Below are 17734 nucleotides of genomic sequence, written 5' to 3' on the forward strand. Positions count from 1 at the left end.
CTACACTATTTTGTTCCTATGTAATAGTAGCAGTACTACTAGCTCTGCATGCCAATGCCCTAGTCTCTCCTCTTATGGCAGCCACCACTCTCCTTTCAGCTTCAATGAGATCACATGTCATTTTTATACTTCACCTCTAGGAAGAATAGGTGTAATCAAACTTTTTGATACCAGTATATCTCCAAAAGTTCCAGAGAATCTGTATACTGTTTACCATAAAATAGATATGACAGAATGTCCCTGAAACTTGTCTATTTCTCATAATTCTACGTAGAAATAGGTGCATGCCTTTACTTAAAAATATGTTTTACATAACACATATATTTACTTTCTAATACAACCAAAAACTAATTTCACAAACTATGATTTATGAAGAAAATTCCAAAATGTTGAATGAATACTCGTATCCTGTATACAGGTATGCAAAGCCAGGACATTTTTCATGAAGCAGAATGGTTAATGATACTATGTTGGCCTGATGACCTAGCAGATTTTGCTTTCATAAAATAATATTTGCTGTCATTTACTTTGATATTGTCTTCTTTCCACTGATACTTAAAAAATGCTGCAGTATGAGAGAAGCTACATGATAAATGGAAAGGATATGATTTTTTATATTCTTTCTATCTAGCCAAGAATAGCTTTAAACTCTCCACCTTCCTCTTTATAACTGCTTCAGTGCTGAGATTACAGGCATGTTTCAGTATGTAAGTGATATTTTTTGGAAAGAAAGTTGCTTTAAAACTTAGAAAAATAGGAAATATAGTTGAACTAGTTTCCATGCAAGCAAAATCAGGATTTTTTAAAGTATTATATCTCAGGGAATGATCACTGGGAGGTAATCGCTGTTGGGAAGAGAAGCCAGGATGTGAGAGGTGGCTGTGCTTAAAACCTTACAAAGAACATTGCAGACATTAATTCGCACATTGTGGAAAAGAACCCTTTTCTATGAAGTGCTGTGGCAGTCTTGGAAGAGAGAACAGGGTGAATGTGGATACTGACATTCATAACTCCTCTCTTTAGGACTGTTGAGGTAATCCCGAGTTGTACTCAGAGAATCTGACAAGCAGAATGTGCTAAGAGACCTCGCATCTGTTCCTTGTCCAGTCATCATCACAGAGGCTTCCTCTGACCTGCAGCCAGACATTAAGAGAATAGAGAGTCTAGATTGGAAGTCTCTATAACGTCCCTCCTTTCAGAGAATGTGGAACCCCATGATAGATGGGGAGGACAGAGGAAAGATGGTAGGAGTCAGAAGGGGTGAAGGACACTGGGAAAACATGGCCCACTGAACAACTAAGAAGGGTTCATAGGACTCAGAGACTGTAGCAACAAGCATAGGGCCTGAACCAGGTCGTCTGTGTATATATTTTGGCTTTTAGTTTGGTGTTTTTGTGGGACTTTTAACCTTGGAAGTGGGTGTGTCTCTGATTCTTTTGCCTGTTCTTGGGACTCTCCTCCTATGGGGTTGTCCAGCCTCTATATGGGAGCTTTTGCCTTGTCTTCTTGTATCTTGTTTTGTCATGTTTGCTTGTTGTCTTTTGGAGGCTTTCTCTTTCCTGAAAGGAAATGGAGGGGAGTGGATTAAAAGAAGAGGAAAATAAAGAGTGAAAAATGTAACACAGCTCTCAGACTCATCTCACTACTGGGTTATAACTGAAATCTCATCCTTGGAAGGATCATTCCTTAGATGCAGACCTAGAAAGTTTATTTAAAGTGCAAAAAAAAAAGAAGAAAGAAAGCAAGGAAGGGAGGAAGGGAGGGAGGGAGGGAGGAAATATGGACACATGCAAAGTGCATCATTTGATATTATTTTAATTCATTTTATTTTAAGTGAAAAATAAATCTTTTTAAAAGTATGACTATCCATGATCTTACATAAGCAAATTTTGCATATTAAAGGTATTTGTAAAGGATGAGTCTGATCTGTATAGTCTTTGCTTGTTATGATTCCCCAAATAATTCAATTTAATATTAATTTACCTGGCAGTTATATTGAAGTAATGGATATAGTAACCTAGAGATTACTTAAAGTGTGTAGGCTATATGTAAACATTATACAGGTTGTTATAAGGACCAGACATCAGTGAGTTTTGTATCTACCGAGGGCCCTATAACCAACTGCCATATATTCCCAGTGACACACACACACACACACACACACACACACACACACACACACACACACACACTTAATGTGATAAATATGGAAGGAGATGTTGGCTTACTGGATGAAGGAGGAAGATAGAAAAGTGTCAAAAGAAGCATAATGTGAAGCATGATAGACAGGTCAAGAATGTTTTTTAGTTAAGCCTAACAAAGGCAGACATTATTATCCCCAATTATAAGTTGATGAAATTCAGTCTCAGAGACATAGGTTATCTGACTCATGTTTGTTTAACTGCATGCTCCATGGGACCTTAGTTCCCAAGGCTTTGTTTAATAGAGAACAAGAAGAAGGGACATATGACCTCATCCCCAGGCTTTCTTGAGAACTTATGGCTGGTGTGAACTTTTGCAAAGTCACTGAAGGTTGTGTTTGATTCTTGGTAGTAGCAAGCCTTGAACAGGGTAGATTTCAGATTGGAGTTTGTGCTCTGCAACTAGCTTGTAGAGATCACTTACGGCTTTGCTGTGTACAAAGACGTCAGATTGGTATGAGTTTTTTTTTAAATTGATTTTTACTGAACTCTTCATTTTTCTATGTTCCCGTCTCTGCCTTTTCCCTCCCCTTCAACCCTCTCCCAAGGTACAAACACTCCCTATTTACTCAGGATATCTTCTCTTTTTCTACTTCCAATGTAGATTATATCTATGTATATCTCTGTTAGGGTCCTCATTGTTGTCAAGGTTCTCTAGGATTGTGATTTATGGGCTGGTTTTCTTTGCTTTATGTTTATGAAGTTCTTGATATTCATACTATCTTTTATATAGTGTTATGTTTAAAATATACTTCTGTTTTGAAGTATGCTTCTTTTCCCACATTGAATTCTAAATTTCATTCTTTTCCCCTGAGAAATAAAGGCTTACCTCTGGCCCACTAATAATTCCACAATATTATCGTCTTCTGAGAAGTCAAAGTCAAGACAAGAGAACTTTCCAAGAGAATATTTTATAATTTGGAAGATAAGTAGTCCACAATGACAGAAAAAAACTTAATTATAGACAATTTGATTGAAGAAGTATTGAGAATAAAGAAAAATTTTGAAATAAAAATTTATAGAGAATAAAACACTATGGGGAAGGAAGTATTCAAGGTCATTCAAGGAGAGCAAGAGTACTTAAGACTTTCGACACTTAATAATAGTACTTGGTCATATTTTTTGGAGTTAGATGATATTTGATTTACTATATCTATTGATGGACAAATTTAGACTCTGTTGGATAATGCAGACATCACCTTTTGTAATTGCTTAATCTTTTAGATGCTAATTATATAAAATTATGTGAGGGTTTGGGAAGAAGTAAATAAAGGGGTCAATAGTTAACTTTGCCTGACTATGATTTTAAAAAAGTACCTGACAAATGTAAAAAATAATTCTGTAAAGTCACAGTTTTGGAAATTTCTGTTCATGATCACTTGGCCTCTGTTGATTTGGGCCTCTGCTGAGGATGACATCATGGTGGGGAGCAACATTCCTTCCTTATCTTATGACAATCAGGAAGTAGAGTGAGAGAAAATGACTTAAACAAAATATATCTTCCTACAACATATTATCAATGAATAATTTTCTCTGAATTTTCCCACCTTCCAAATGTTCTGTCTCTTCTCCAGAGCTCATCAAGTTATGACTCCATTAACAGACCTCTCCACTAATAAGGTCAGAAACCTCATGATTTGATTACTTCCTTCTAATCTCACCTCTTTGGAGCATGACTAATAAAAACCCAGAGACAGATATTGGTGTTCAAGGTGAAGATCAGAAAAGCAAAGCAGCCCAGCCACTACAGATATCTTACCTCTACTAAAGCTCAGACAAACAAAGGGGTGATCCTGCAATGTTCTCTATCAACCTCAGGCTCCACACTCCACTGAGTTCCTGTCTCTTCCCCTTTATATTCCTCTCTCCACCCAGCCATATAACTCTTGTCTCCACCTCCCTAGTGCAGGGATTAAAGGTGTATGATCCTAACTGCTGGTATCACCTTTTTATGAGCTCTATTTCTGTTTAAGACAGATTCAGTCTTGTATAGCCCAGGGTGACCTTGAACTCACAGAGATCTGTTTACCTCTCTTTCCCAAGTTCTAGGATTAAAGGTTTGTGCTACCACTGCCTGGCCTGTATGGCTGACTAGTATGGCTATGTTGTTGTCTGATTTTCATGCAATCTTAATTTATTAAAATACAAATAATATGCCACTACATTCCTATTCACATTACTGCCTTAAAAACTAAATCTTGACTATGTAATATTTGGAGGTACATTTCATACCCTAACTATAACAAAGGGTATGAGAATGTAGCAAACATATTGCTAGGTAATATCATTTCTGGTACTTCTGAGTTGAATGGCACCTTATTTACCACCAATCTACAAAGGGCGAGGGTTGGTAAGTGAAGAAAGGAAAAACGTATAAGAGTGTCTCCATTTCTAGTCTCAATGTACATTCACAGTTTTAGTTAAAATTAAAAAAATGCTTTGGATTATTGACATGTTCTGGGATTATAAACTAAAGACTGTAAATTTCAAGGAATTACTGCAAGAAGACTATATTTGAGGCTGAATGTCCAAACTTCCTTCTTAATAAACTGCCATGTATATTTCAAACTCCTGTTTTCAAGTGGGGAGTAAAGTAGATGGTTGTCAGGAGGAGGAACATATGCAATGAACATCAGACTAATAGATGCATAGAGAAATATAGACCTTTAGTTAGCAGCTTTAGTCTTCATCACAATATTATATCTTATTTCCAGAAAAGAAGCAAAGGCTATTGACTTTTTATATCCCTGTTACAAAGTAGTCCTGCATCTGTGACTTGAATTGCAGAAACCGCTGCCCAACATTGGCTTGTGTAGACTATTTCATTCAAACATTCTCTGCTATTGATCAAACAGATGATGGAGAATTTCCTTTGAAAACAATTTCTGCAGACTGAATGGAGTGAAGTCACTGCTCTAAGCCATTTACAAAAGGAAGTTATGTCCTTATATAACAATACATTAATTTTTTTACAAAACTATATATAAAATTTCATACTTTTCTTTCTATCCATCTGGGAAGCTGCAGAAAGTATAATTATGTGAGGATTGATACATATGTTTCATAAATCTCCCTAGGATGTACATCAGATTGTTTCTCTAGCGAGGCAAGGCTCAAGGGTGAAAGTATGAGTAATTTGAAGGAGCTGCTGTTCATCACCGAAGACTTGAGGGGGAAAGTAGACATTACTGTCATGAGTAATAGACAGAGGAGGAAATGCCTAAAACTGGTTGGTTCTATGTTGAGAAATTTCTAAATATTTCATTCACATGTACCAAAGGACATGACCACCACTTTTCATATTACATAAAATATTGCAAGTATGTCAATATTTTTATAATAAATATAATTCATTAGCACAGCCGTTCATGATGCCGCAAGTCCATATTCACACCAAAGATATTTTTACCCTGAATGCTCCATATTTTCCACACAGTTATTTGTCCATTCTATAGTATTTATTAAGTATCTTTTGTGTATAAAGAACTGCAGATATTACTACAAATAATGTGACTCTCATCTGTGTCCAGAGGAAGATTGGAAGTAGAAGCAATCTACAAGTGTAGTTTTAAAATGATCATGTCTGTAAATCCCCACATTAGATTCAGTATAAGTATGTTCTTGTAGGTGATTCTATCCTCTGAGTAATTATCTCTTCAAAAATGTTATTTCACTTACTTTATATGCATCCATGTTTATGTGTGTGTATATATGTATGTATGTATATGTGTGTGCGTGTGTGTGTGTGTTTACACCTGCCATGGTGTACATGTGGAAATCAGAGAATAGCTTGTAGAAGTTGATTCTTTCTATTGAATGGATCACAAGGTTCAAATTCAGGTTATCAGGTTTGGAAGCAAATGCTTCTACCACCCACTGACCCATCTCAACAGCCGTTGGGTAATTATCTCTTGAATTTCTTTGCAGAAAATCTGAATTACGTCTCTGCTAAGGGATGAGTTAACATATTGTTTAGTTATTACAATGTTTAATTAAATTTACAACACAGAGGATGAAAAATTTAAATCATTCAGTTACTGGGTAGATTTTGACTCTTTCAATATCTAAGAATACCTACCCTACATCTGTCACTCTGCTGACTTACTCCGGAGACTACAATTTTAATGTTCCATAGTCAGGTTTCTGACTAGTATTTACTTTGTTCATTCCAACTGCACAAAGCAAATGTCCTTGTATCTGTTGTGAGAGAAACAAAACTTCTGTCTTGATCTCAGATCAGTTTCTCTGAAGAACAGCTTAACTGTATGGATGTAACTGGATCTTTTCATGTGGAAGGGACTGGCTTGTCAGCTGTCATTACCTGCCACACATCACAGACCTCTTCCCTGGCAAAAGCTGAGCCTGAGAATTAGTTCCCTTACTTGTGTTGAATTGGGAGTCTGATTTTTTTCTGAAGAGGTATCTTTAGTTGGAGAGACTCCTATTTGATGTGTGATTCCCCTCTATATGGTGTGAATACCATTGATTAATAATGAAACTGGCCTGGCCTGATAGGGTAGAACATAGCTAGGCAGAAAAAACAAAACTGAATGCTGGGAGAAGGAAGGCAGAGTCAGGAGAAAAACCATGGAGCCTGCTCTGGAGACAGATAATGCTGGAACCTTGTCAGGAGGCCACTAGCCTCGTGGTAAAATATAAAATAATGGAAATGGGCTAAATTAAGATGTAAAAGCTGGCCAATAAAAAGTTAGAGCTAATAGGCCAAGCAGTGATTTAATTAATGAAGTTTCTGTGTGGTTATTTGGGAGTCTGGGTGACCAGGAACCAACAAGCAGCCTTCTACTACACCTGTTCAGTTGGGGATTGACCATTAATAAGGTTGTGTCTTGCTAAGTATTATTTGTCAATAATCAAAACAAACTTATTTGGCAGTGGATATGTGCATTATACGTTTTAAACTTTATCTAAAGCTGACAACCTCAACATAACAGAGATTATGAACACAACTCAGAACTCTTTTTTCTTGCTTGTTTACTTATCTTTATTTTTGCTATTATAATTTAATTATATTTTTCTTCCCATTTTCTTGCTCCATGCCCTCCCATATAATACCTCCTCTTTCAAAGTGGTGGCCTCTTTTTTCATTACTTGTTATTGCATATAACATATGCATTTACACTTATGTTCCTCAGTTTAACCTCTTCTGTCAATGGAGTGTTAAATATATGTGTGTTTTCAGGAAGTATCATTTAGAATTGGGCAACCAATTGGTGTGCTCTTCCCTGAAGAAGGCCACTTCTCCCGTTCTTGGCATCCATTGGTTGCTTATAATTCCTTGTGTAGGGTCGCAGGCTCATGGGAATTTCTCTATCTAGTTGGCATGTTCATCCTTGTTCAGGACATATTTGATAATCATCTTAGTGAGACTTTATCGGTATCACCTCTGTTATTACTTGGAGATGCAATCTCAAAGCAAACTCTCTCATCCTGCAGATCTTACAATGTTCTTCCTTGATGAAAAATAACACCTTTGTTTCAAGTAACTAAATCTTGAAATCTCCAACTTGCAGTAGTTAAAAGCTTGCTGGTATACAAAAGTATACTTAGTGTGAAGGGAGGAGTTCACTAGAGGAGCTAGAAGAGCCTAGTGCTTGCTATAATTCATTGTATAAAAAGGTTTTCTATAGGTTAAAGTTAAGACAGCGACATCACGGGACAGGATAACAAATCTGTCCAAATGTGCTAAAGACATTGTATCTAAGCAGCAGTCGTTACTTCACTGTATATTACAGTTATTTATGAAGAAACCGCAATCGAAATGATTATCTCAAATGGAACTCACCAAACCTCTTACACAGTCAGTTTCCCAAATTGCCCAGCAAAGCCAATGTCATGAGTGGCACTGTTGCCTGTGATTTTTTTTGTTCATTTTATTGCTTATATTTCCAGCCCAGGAACCAGCTATCAAATGTCTTCACCCCAATTTCTTGGATACCTGCAGGGATTCAATGCACACATTGTGATAAGATCTTTCCAAATCTCTATCTGGATGATCATTTTGGTTGTATTTCCTCAGTAAAGTTGGTTAAACAGGAGAGTCTATTAAGCTGCTCTCTTTGGACCATTTGGATGAAAGAGCAGCCCTGCTTCAGTATCTAAGGTGTAAGAAAGAAAGTAGCAGGTACAGAGAGGTAAGAAAGGCAGACATTGGCTGTGGCAATCATGGTTGATGCAGCAAGATTAGAACATAATTCTCTTTACTATGTGAGTGTCAGAAAAAAATATGAGTTTTCTCTTCTAAAATCCAGGTAATTCTTTGGAAATTGATTAGTAGTTCTAAACATTTTGAAATTGGTATATGTTTATCAACTTTCTGGATTGGTTCAAGTACTAAAATTTTGATGTATGCTTATTTATTGTTTATGATGATGGAAGAAATACCCCTACCACAGACAAATGTTTTTGTACTAGAAAGGGAAAGCACATGAAATAGACATCTTTAAACATGTGCTGTGTAAGCACTATTGTGGCACTGTTCTAACTTTTGACAGTCATGAACAGGTTAAAAGAGAATTAATGGTCAAAGATAGATGACAAACACACACACACACAAACAAACTACTCAATAGTATTTTCAGAGGTTCTGTTTCACAATATATCAGAACATTTTGCCAGAAATTTTTTTCCTTTTAGGTACTTTTCATGTATATTATGATTTCTGGTTTTGTGTCTTATGGGATTTTGGGGATTATTGGGTGAATGTCTGTGTCTCTGCAACTGTATGTTTCTTGAGCTTTTTCTTTGGCTCTTTTTCTTATGTTTGTTTTATTTTATCTATCATTATTATTATCATTATTATTATATGCCTGTTTGTATCCTAATGAAAAAGAGAAACAAAATGTGGATTTGGGTGGGTGGGGAAGTGGGGAGGATCTCAGAAGAGTTGAAATAACCATAATAATGATACAATATGTGGAAAAAAATCAGTTAAGATGAAAAGAGAGAACTTATGGAAATATTTTTAAAAGGATCACTCAGGAAATTGAGGCAGGAGCCCTACTTCAACTCATGTATTCTAGAAGAGCTTTAGATGTGTAACAATATGCATCTTAAAATTAACTATAACAGGACTTGGTGTTCTAAGACAATTTATTTTTTAAAAAAAGATAATGCAAAATCTCAGGCATAAATAAAGCTTTACTATTAGAACTTTTATTCATTTTCTACATGTATGGAACCATTTGGATTTTTCTCTTCAGGCAGTATGCATTTTTATGGAGATTCAGTTTCATTTGTTTAAAACTAAGTTAAAAACACAGCATGGTAAAGTGGGGTGAAAAAAAAAGACCTTACCATGCTATAGAGGCAGAAAAATACCCCCCTAAAGAACATAGCTCAGAGACAATTAGTTTCTGAAACATATCACAAACTTTTACATATTAGAAGAAAAAAGACCAGAACATGTAACTCCTTCAAGTATGTAGAGGTTGCCAGTAAGAATAGGAAAGGATGCCTCACTTCATATACTACTAGGAAATGCAAAGTAAACAGTAGTAAAACATTGCTGCAAGATACTTTGGTCATTCCCAGAGAAGATGAGAGTGGGGCACAGCAGGAATGCTCCTGTACTGATGGTGGGTATGAAGAAATGCTACATTCTCTTTGGAAGACAATCTGACAGTCTGTAATAAGGCTATCAGGACATCAGAGCATGGCCTTTTCTCCATATTCCTTCTGTATTTCCTTAGATGAAACTTGTATCTACAACAAAATTATGCAGTGCTGGAAACAGTTTTATTTATGTTGCCCATACTTAGCAACCAGCAAAATTTCCATTGATATGTGCAGTAAACTTGGGTACATTCAAGTAATGGGATATTCTTCTACAATAAAGAGACAAGGAAGGACATGGAGGAAGCATAAATGTGTGGTGCTAACGTCTAAAGGCCACAGGTCATATGATTTGATACTCTGTCTTTCCCCAAAAGCCAAAACTGGATTAGCAGATATACCACAGTATTGCCTAATGTCAATAACTGTAAAATCTGAGGGTGGAGGTGGGAATTGTGTCTAGAAACTTTCATTTGGGTAAAGATGGTAAGAATTGAAACATCATCTCGGTGGGTTTTTCCTTTGATATGTATGAAATGTCTTTCTCCATCTCTTTTTATTAATGTTGGTTTGCAGTCTATTTTATTGGATATTAGGATGACTATAGAAGCTTGCTTCTTGGATACATTCATTTGGAAAATCTTTTCCAACAGCTCTTTTTCAGGTAATGTCTTTCTTTGATGTTGAGGTGTGTTTCTTGTATGCAACAGACGGATGGATCCTGTTTCTCTATCCATTCTGTTTGTCTGTATCTTCTTGGGGAATCAAGTCCATTGACATTGAGAGATATTAATAACCAGTGATTGCCAATTCCTATTGTTTTGTTGTTGTTGCTTGTAGCAGTAGTAGAGTGTGTGTGTGTTTCCCTTCTTTTGATTTTGCTGAACTGAGATTATTCCTATTAATTCCTATGTTTTCTTGGGTGTAGTGAACCTCCTTGGGTTGTAATTTTCTTTCTAGTACCTTTTTTAGGCTGGGTTTGTGGATAGATGCTGTTTTAGTTTGACTTTATCATGGAATATCGTGTTTTCTCCATCTATAGTGATGGAAAATTTTGCTGGGTTTAGTAGACTGTGTTGGCATCTGTGGTCACTTAGAATCTACAGAACATCTACCCAGGCCCTTCCAGCTTGTAGAGTCTCTGTTGAGAAGTAGAGTTTTATTCTAATAAGTTTGACTTTATATAGCAAAGCCTTAAGTGGAGGGATTAGGACATTAACCCAGTCACAAAACTTACAGTTTTTCCTGCCTACAGAGTTTTCTGGGACAGGAGCCTAGCAGAGTCATCAAAGAGACCAGAGAGAATTAAATCAACAACTGATGAGAGCAGATGCAGATTCCCACAGCCAAACATTAGACAAATATTGAGGAGTCCTACAGAGGAGGGGGAAGAAGAATCAGAGGTACCAGAGTTATCAGGGACAACAAAAAACCATAGTCCACAGAATCATATGACCAAGACTTATGGGAGCTTGCAGATTTCAGGGAGTCTGTGTTGGCCCAACCTTGGGTCCCTGCATATATATTATGACTGAGTAGATTGGTGTTCTTGTGGGTTCCTAACAGTGGAAGCTGGGGCAGTCTCTGACTCTTTTGTCTCCTTCTGGTCTTATTGTGGCTTGTTATGTAGTGTTTGGATGATGTCCCTAGGAGGCCTGCTCTTTTTTAAAAAATACATGAGGATGGGTGGGTGGGAGGATCTGGGAGAAAGGGTAGGTGGTGGGAGAGACTCTGGGGAGGGAAGGGAAGGGAAACTGAAGTCAGGATGTAATGTATAAGAAATGAATAAAAACAAAATTTAAAAAAGAAAAAGAAACTTTCCATACAGTTATATTTCTGTAACCTTAAAATTCTTTAACAAAATAGTTTGTTGAAATGGAGCATAAACCTTCATTAAGCAGGACCATTAAAAGTATTTAAGAAAAACATATAAATAAGATTATAAGCTAAAAAATATATTTGTTAGTATCAAAACTATATTAATTATTTTCTGTGTCATAATCTCTTCCAATCCAAAATTAAGCTTTTTAGTAGTATTTTGAAGTCCAGACTTATTTGATTTTAAAGTTGTAACAATATACTGATTTAATAACTTATTTTTGTGAAAGGCTATTTTAGCAACTTTTTGCATAGACATTATTTATAAAGAATTATTCCTTATAAAAGGTGGCTAAAACTAGAGCCACCATTTTTTTTTTAAGTGGCCTTAACCAGCCTGGGCTACATAATGAGCTCTAGGCCTGCCTGGGCTACAGAGTGAGACATTATTTCAATTTTAAAAAGCAACAACATCAAAAGCACTGGCTGTACTTTGAAATTTACAACCAGTATGTATCTGCTTCCTGTTTATTCAACCTTTAAATTTTAATAAAAAAATTACAGTTTTATTGTCTTAACTTCAAAAAAAAAAATAAAGTGGCCTTAAGTATAAAGGTAGGTACTTTCTCAGTTGAAAAGCAGAAGAGGGCAGTAATTCCAGAAATGCCATCAGAACAAGGCACACATAATGTGTGCTGACTGTTCCCTAGTAGGGACAGTGGAATCCTTGAGAATAATAGTTTTGTAGGTCTCGGTATCCTACCCTAGAGAATGAAAGACAACTTTCTAGTTTGTTGATTATCCAAAAGTGGTAAAGTGTTCTATCTTTTGTCTGTGGGTATGGAATTATTGGACTTTCATGCCCTTTCTGATGTTGAAGAAAAGATACAGTATGAAAAGAAATGTCATCTTACAGTTCCTTACCTCCCAGTTATTTTGTTGTCTTTGTTTCCTTTTAAAAATATTTGTTTTAAATTGCCCATGTATGTGCATGCATAAGCTCGTGTGTGTGTGTGTGTGTGTGTGTGTGTGTGTGTGTGCGCGCGTGCCTATGTGTAGGTATGTGTACTTGAGCATGATTCCCACAAACTCAGAAGGGGGTGTTGAGTCCCCTGGAGCTAGATAGACTTTCAGGCAGTTGTGAGTCACCCCGTCTGGGTGCTGGGAACTAAACTCCAGTGCTCTGTAAGAGCAGTATATGCTCTTAACTGCTGGAACATCTCTCCAGCTGCTGTTTAAGTGTTTAAGGTAAACTGTTTTTTTTAAAAAAATTTTTTATTGTTTTTATTGATCTATATGTAATGCTGTAGTTGCATCTTTACTAATGTTTTGTCTTCCACATGAGTTATTAAAATGTAATAAATTAAATTAAAATGTGATGGTATGAGTATCAGAACTCTCCTGTAGAAATGAGTTCTGATGGAGTTGTTTAAAAGAAGAAAACTGTTTGTATTTAGTTTTCCTAAAACAGGGTTTACACCATGCTATTCCTTCTGTCTTCTACATTTGAGATAAGGATGAGAAAAAGATGGATGTTATTTGAGTTCTTTTGGGTATGTATGCAAGGAGAGTAACTGCCAAGTCATATACTAATACTGTCTATTTTCTTAGAAAACTGTTAAATACTGCTTCCCACAGTGACTGCACCATTTATGTTCCCATCAGCAAGTATAGCAAGTATAAGGCTTCTAATGCTCATTAGTTATTATTATTTTCTGAGACATTTCAAAGTGGAAACCATCCTAATGTAATGATCATGATCTGGCACCTCCTTGTGCCTTTAACTTGTGTTTTCCTGGTAATTATAATGCTACAAATGCTATCCATGTGCATATTGGAATTTTTTTTTATTTTTGAGGCAGGGTTTCTCTGTAGCTTTGGAGCCTGTCCTGGAACTATCTCTTGTAGACCAGGCCGGCCTCGAACTCACAGAGATCCACCTGTCTCTGCCTCCCGAGTGCTGAGATTAAAGGCGTGCGCCACCACTGTCCAGCCATGCATATTGGCATTTGTTTCTACTCAAGTCTTTTACCAAATTGTTAATCTGGATAATTGTTATTGAGCTTGGGCGTGCTATATATTTTCTGAATATTAACTCCTTATCCAATAAATATTTTTCAAGTATTTTCTGTCATTCTCTTAATTGTATACTCATTCTGCTGATGTGTTCCTTTGAAGTACAGAATGTTTAAAACATTAAGATGTCCAAATCTTTTATTTTGCATGTGTGTAGTGCGTGCCTTTGATATTGTAGCCAAGGAATCATTGCTGAGGGTGTAAAAATTTTGCACTGTGGGTTTATTTTTTTTTTGGGGGGGGGAGTTGATCCAGTTCTGGAAAGTTGTTATGAATGGTGTGGATAAAGGCCCAGTGTCCTTTGCTTTCTTGTGGATTTCTGTTTTCCAGCTTCATTTACAGACTACTGTTACTCACTGGTAATCTCAGCAAAGCATTCTTTTGGCACCTAGACATGAACCACTGGTGTTTATATTCTAATGCTGTTTTCCTGACCATGCTTTGTCTGGAGTTGAAACATGCTTCACTTTCACTTACCACTCTGTTTATTATTTTTGCCAAGTGTCGAAAATACTCCAGCTTCATTCTCTCTCCTTTCCTTTCCAGGCACAAACAAACTCTTAGGCACTTCTTTCCCGCGTTTGTGTGACATACATCACAGATACTGTCACACTCTGTGACTATAGAAGATCCACTGAAAACAAACACATGCATGAATTCTTGAATGAGAGTTGCCTGTTCACTTACCTTGTGATATTGCCTAGTCTTGTGTCACTGAGGAAACAAAGAACATTTTGGTTTGGATGCAGATCAGTTTCCTAAAGCCTTTGTTGTCCCCTGCCTTCTGTTCTTCCCTTCCCTCTGTTTTTTCTTCCCTCCATTTCTTCTTCTTTCCCTCTTCTTCCCCTTCCTTTCCCCTCGGATTCCTGTTGGAAGTCATATCAAATACAGCTGTCATCTGTTTTGCACCTTCAGTTGACTCTTGCACTGTGTTGATGCCCGCTTCCCCAGGCAACTGCTTTTGTCTTTGGAGATAGCTTATTTGTTGCCTTGTCTTGATCCCAGGTGCTGTTGTCTGGGATTCTCGTCTCACCTTGCTCTCATCCTGTTATTTTCCATATTGAGTCACATGAAGGTCATCCTCAGTTTCAACTTCTTGAGGCAACAGCCATTTCTCTTGTGCCTGGTCCTGTCAGCACAATTTCTGGCACAAAAGAGTTACCACATGAGTATGGATAGTTTTTGAACAGAGCATTAGAAAATCTCACCTTTTCCCCACGGAAGCATATAATACAAAGAAGAAAGTCCTGAGATTAAGAATTCTTTACCTTTGATATCTGGAAAAGAAGTAATTGCTTCTCATGAGCAATAGAAAGGAATTTGATTTTATCCTGAATCGTCTGGGAAGTGACTTATCAAGCAAATATCTCCCACCTGAACAGAAGACAAGTAATTTGCACCAACCAGAAACAATAGATTATTGTGTGTCTTTGTGCTTTTCTAAGCAAGAGAAATTAAAGAGTGCTTTGTAATGGCACTTTAAAATATATTTTTGAAAATCCCATTTTGTTATGCTTAACCTTGCTGTTAGATGATTTGAGTGATGCCTTTTCTCAGAGGAGAATTCTTTGAAGCCAGGGGCACCTCCCCAGCTGGATAGCCTGGGTAGCAACATGAACCAAATGACCTGCATCTGAATGTGAAGAGAATGATTAATGATTTATTTCCATCTTGATTCTCATAGCAAACCTTTCTACTTGTGTGTCCTTCAACCTATCTACACTCCTGCTGAAACTTCAATGGGGCATATGTCAGAGCTTCTAAAAAAACTTTGAAAAGGAGAAGTGTGAAATCATAAATACTTCACAGGGAAGAAGCTGCTTCTCTAGCTTTACACTCTTAACCTGAATAGCAGACATTGCTAAAGATCAGTAAGACTGTCTCGGATGCATATGGACCTGACTCCAAAAGCCTGCTATTCACACCCTCAATATCCACTGCTTATAAACCACGGCTTTGGAATACATGTGTTTATATTCTGATTAAAATAAAGTTCATCACTAGAAATCAATAAGGACAAACCAAATACAACCTAAGTTCAAAAACCTTAAAGTATAGAGAATACATGTAAAAGCCTATAGGAACTTGGGATGACTTTTTTTTCAGTTATTCTAATAAATGATATAACACTCATGCCATGCTTTTGAAGTAATTTTGAAGTGATTTTTGGCCCATACATATGGAGACTATCACCTGAGAAGGTAAAGTGAAAAAAGAAATTCTGTGAATTCATGATCATAAGCACTGCGATATAACACCATGCTGCACAATAACTATTTGTCATCCAATATTTGTCTGTCTGTCTGTCTGTCTGTCTACCTATTATTTACCTCTAACCTTAAACTTGCTACATAACTAAATATAGTTTTAAAATTTTTATCCTCCTTCCTCTACCGCCCAAGTGCTAATACTTTATGGGTGTGTACCACATCAGATCTGGTTTTGTTTTTGTTTAAGAATTTATTTCTAGAAGCGTTTAGAGAAAAATATATGAAACTATTTTGGTATCATTTCAGATTTTTCATTATCAATGCTACATAAAGAAATTGCTAAAATTATGAATTTTCACAAGTGGAATTAACATTTTCCATTGAGTGAAAAGCTATAGCAACTGACCTCTAAAGGTTATTTCTTGAATACTCACAGGCATTTTATGGTTGTGCTTCATTTCACCTTCAATGACTCTAGGATTAAATGATTCTGTACATCAAAAAATTATCATGTAGTTATTAGTTATTTTTATAGCTCAGATGAATCTGTTATTGGTTTGTTACAGCACATGTCCCATTGGTCAAATGAATACCATTTTGAAATAAGGCAGACATTTTTAATATTGATAAATGAATTGTTATGGACTCTGTGTAGGGAAACCAGATATTTCTTAAGTGAGACTTGGTATCAAAAACAATACTGAAAAATCCCTGATGGAACACCATAGAAGTCACATTTATACAGTCATTTCATGAAGCAGGTGTACCCCCACCCTTAGGAGGAAGACCTACTAAGTGTTGATATGATTTATCACTTAGAGATGTGTATTATCTTTCCCTAAACTTAAGCTGCACAAGGTGTCCTGTTTTTAGAATATTACACATTTATGAAAAAATAAATATGTACCATTAATGCTTTATCATGGCTCTTGGCCCAGAGTGTCATTATCTGATTTTTTTAATGAATAACTAATGCCTTAGGTAGTTTCCAAATCTCATTTTAAAGAATGATTACAGTTATCCGTCACCAAATGACTGGTGAGTAATGATTTTTACTCACTGGGTTTTGTCCATTTTTTTTAATGACTCTACCTGTCCCTCCTCTGTAAAGTCAATTTTCTATTACATGGAGGTGAAGTACCAGGAGGACTGGAAACCAAGAATGACTATAGCATCGTTACATAAGCGAACATTGATAACACTGAAGATGTAGCCTACACATTTGGAGTCAGTAGTGTTGATCATGTCAAGATTGTTCCCCAGGATTAATAGCATGATGTCAGCCACATTAATAATAAAGATACATTCTGCAATCCCCTCCCTGCTGAGGAGACATACTTTCTAACAAAATTCTTTTACTAGAAACAGTGACTTATACTGTTTCATATTTTTTTATTTCTTTATAAGTAATACCAATCAAAATTTCCACTTCCTCCTCTCCTCCCACTTTCCTCCCGCTCCTCTCACCCCCTACCCCACCTTCTCCAGTCATAAGAGAAGACAGGGGTACCCTGCCCTGTGGGAAGTCCAAGGCGCTCCCTTCTCCATAAGCATATTTGGTATGCTTCCAAATAGACTAGGATCCCAAAAAGCCAGTACATGCAGTAGAGACAAATCCCAGTGCCATTATCACTGGCTTCTCAGTCTGCCCAATTGTCAGCCACATTCAGAGGGTCCAGTTTGATCCCATGCTCATTCAGTCCCAGTCCAGCTGGAGTTGGTGAGCTCCCATTAGCTCAGGCACACTGTCTCAGTGGGTGGATATTTCTAAGGCCTAGCATCCAAACTCAAATATCACAGGGTGAGTCTCTTCTATAGGCACAGGTGAAAGATTCCTCCTGTTTCTGACAGTGACTG

General features: G+C 36.7%; 1 protein-coding gene across 1 annotated transcript in view; it reads left to right on the top strand.

Annotated features, from left to right (window-relative positions):
• Nucleotides 1-17734, top strand: part of Nkain3 (sodium/potassium transporting ATPase interacting 3) — a 622827-nt gene that overhangs the window by 56498 nt on the left and 548595 nt on the right. The gene's annotated exons all lie outside the window — the stretch shown is intronic.

The sequence above is a fragment of the Microtus pennsylvanicus genome, chromosome 5, assembly GCF_037038515.1.
Source record: "Microtus pennsylvanicus isolate mMicPen1 chromosome 5, mMicPen1.hap1, whole genome shotgun sequence".
Lineage (NCBI taxonomy): Eukaryota > Metazoa > Chordata > Mammalia > Rodentia > Cricetidae > Microtus > Microtus pennsylvanicus.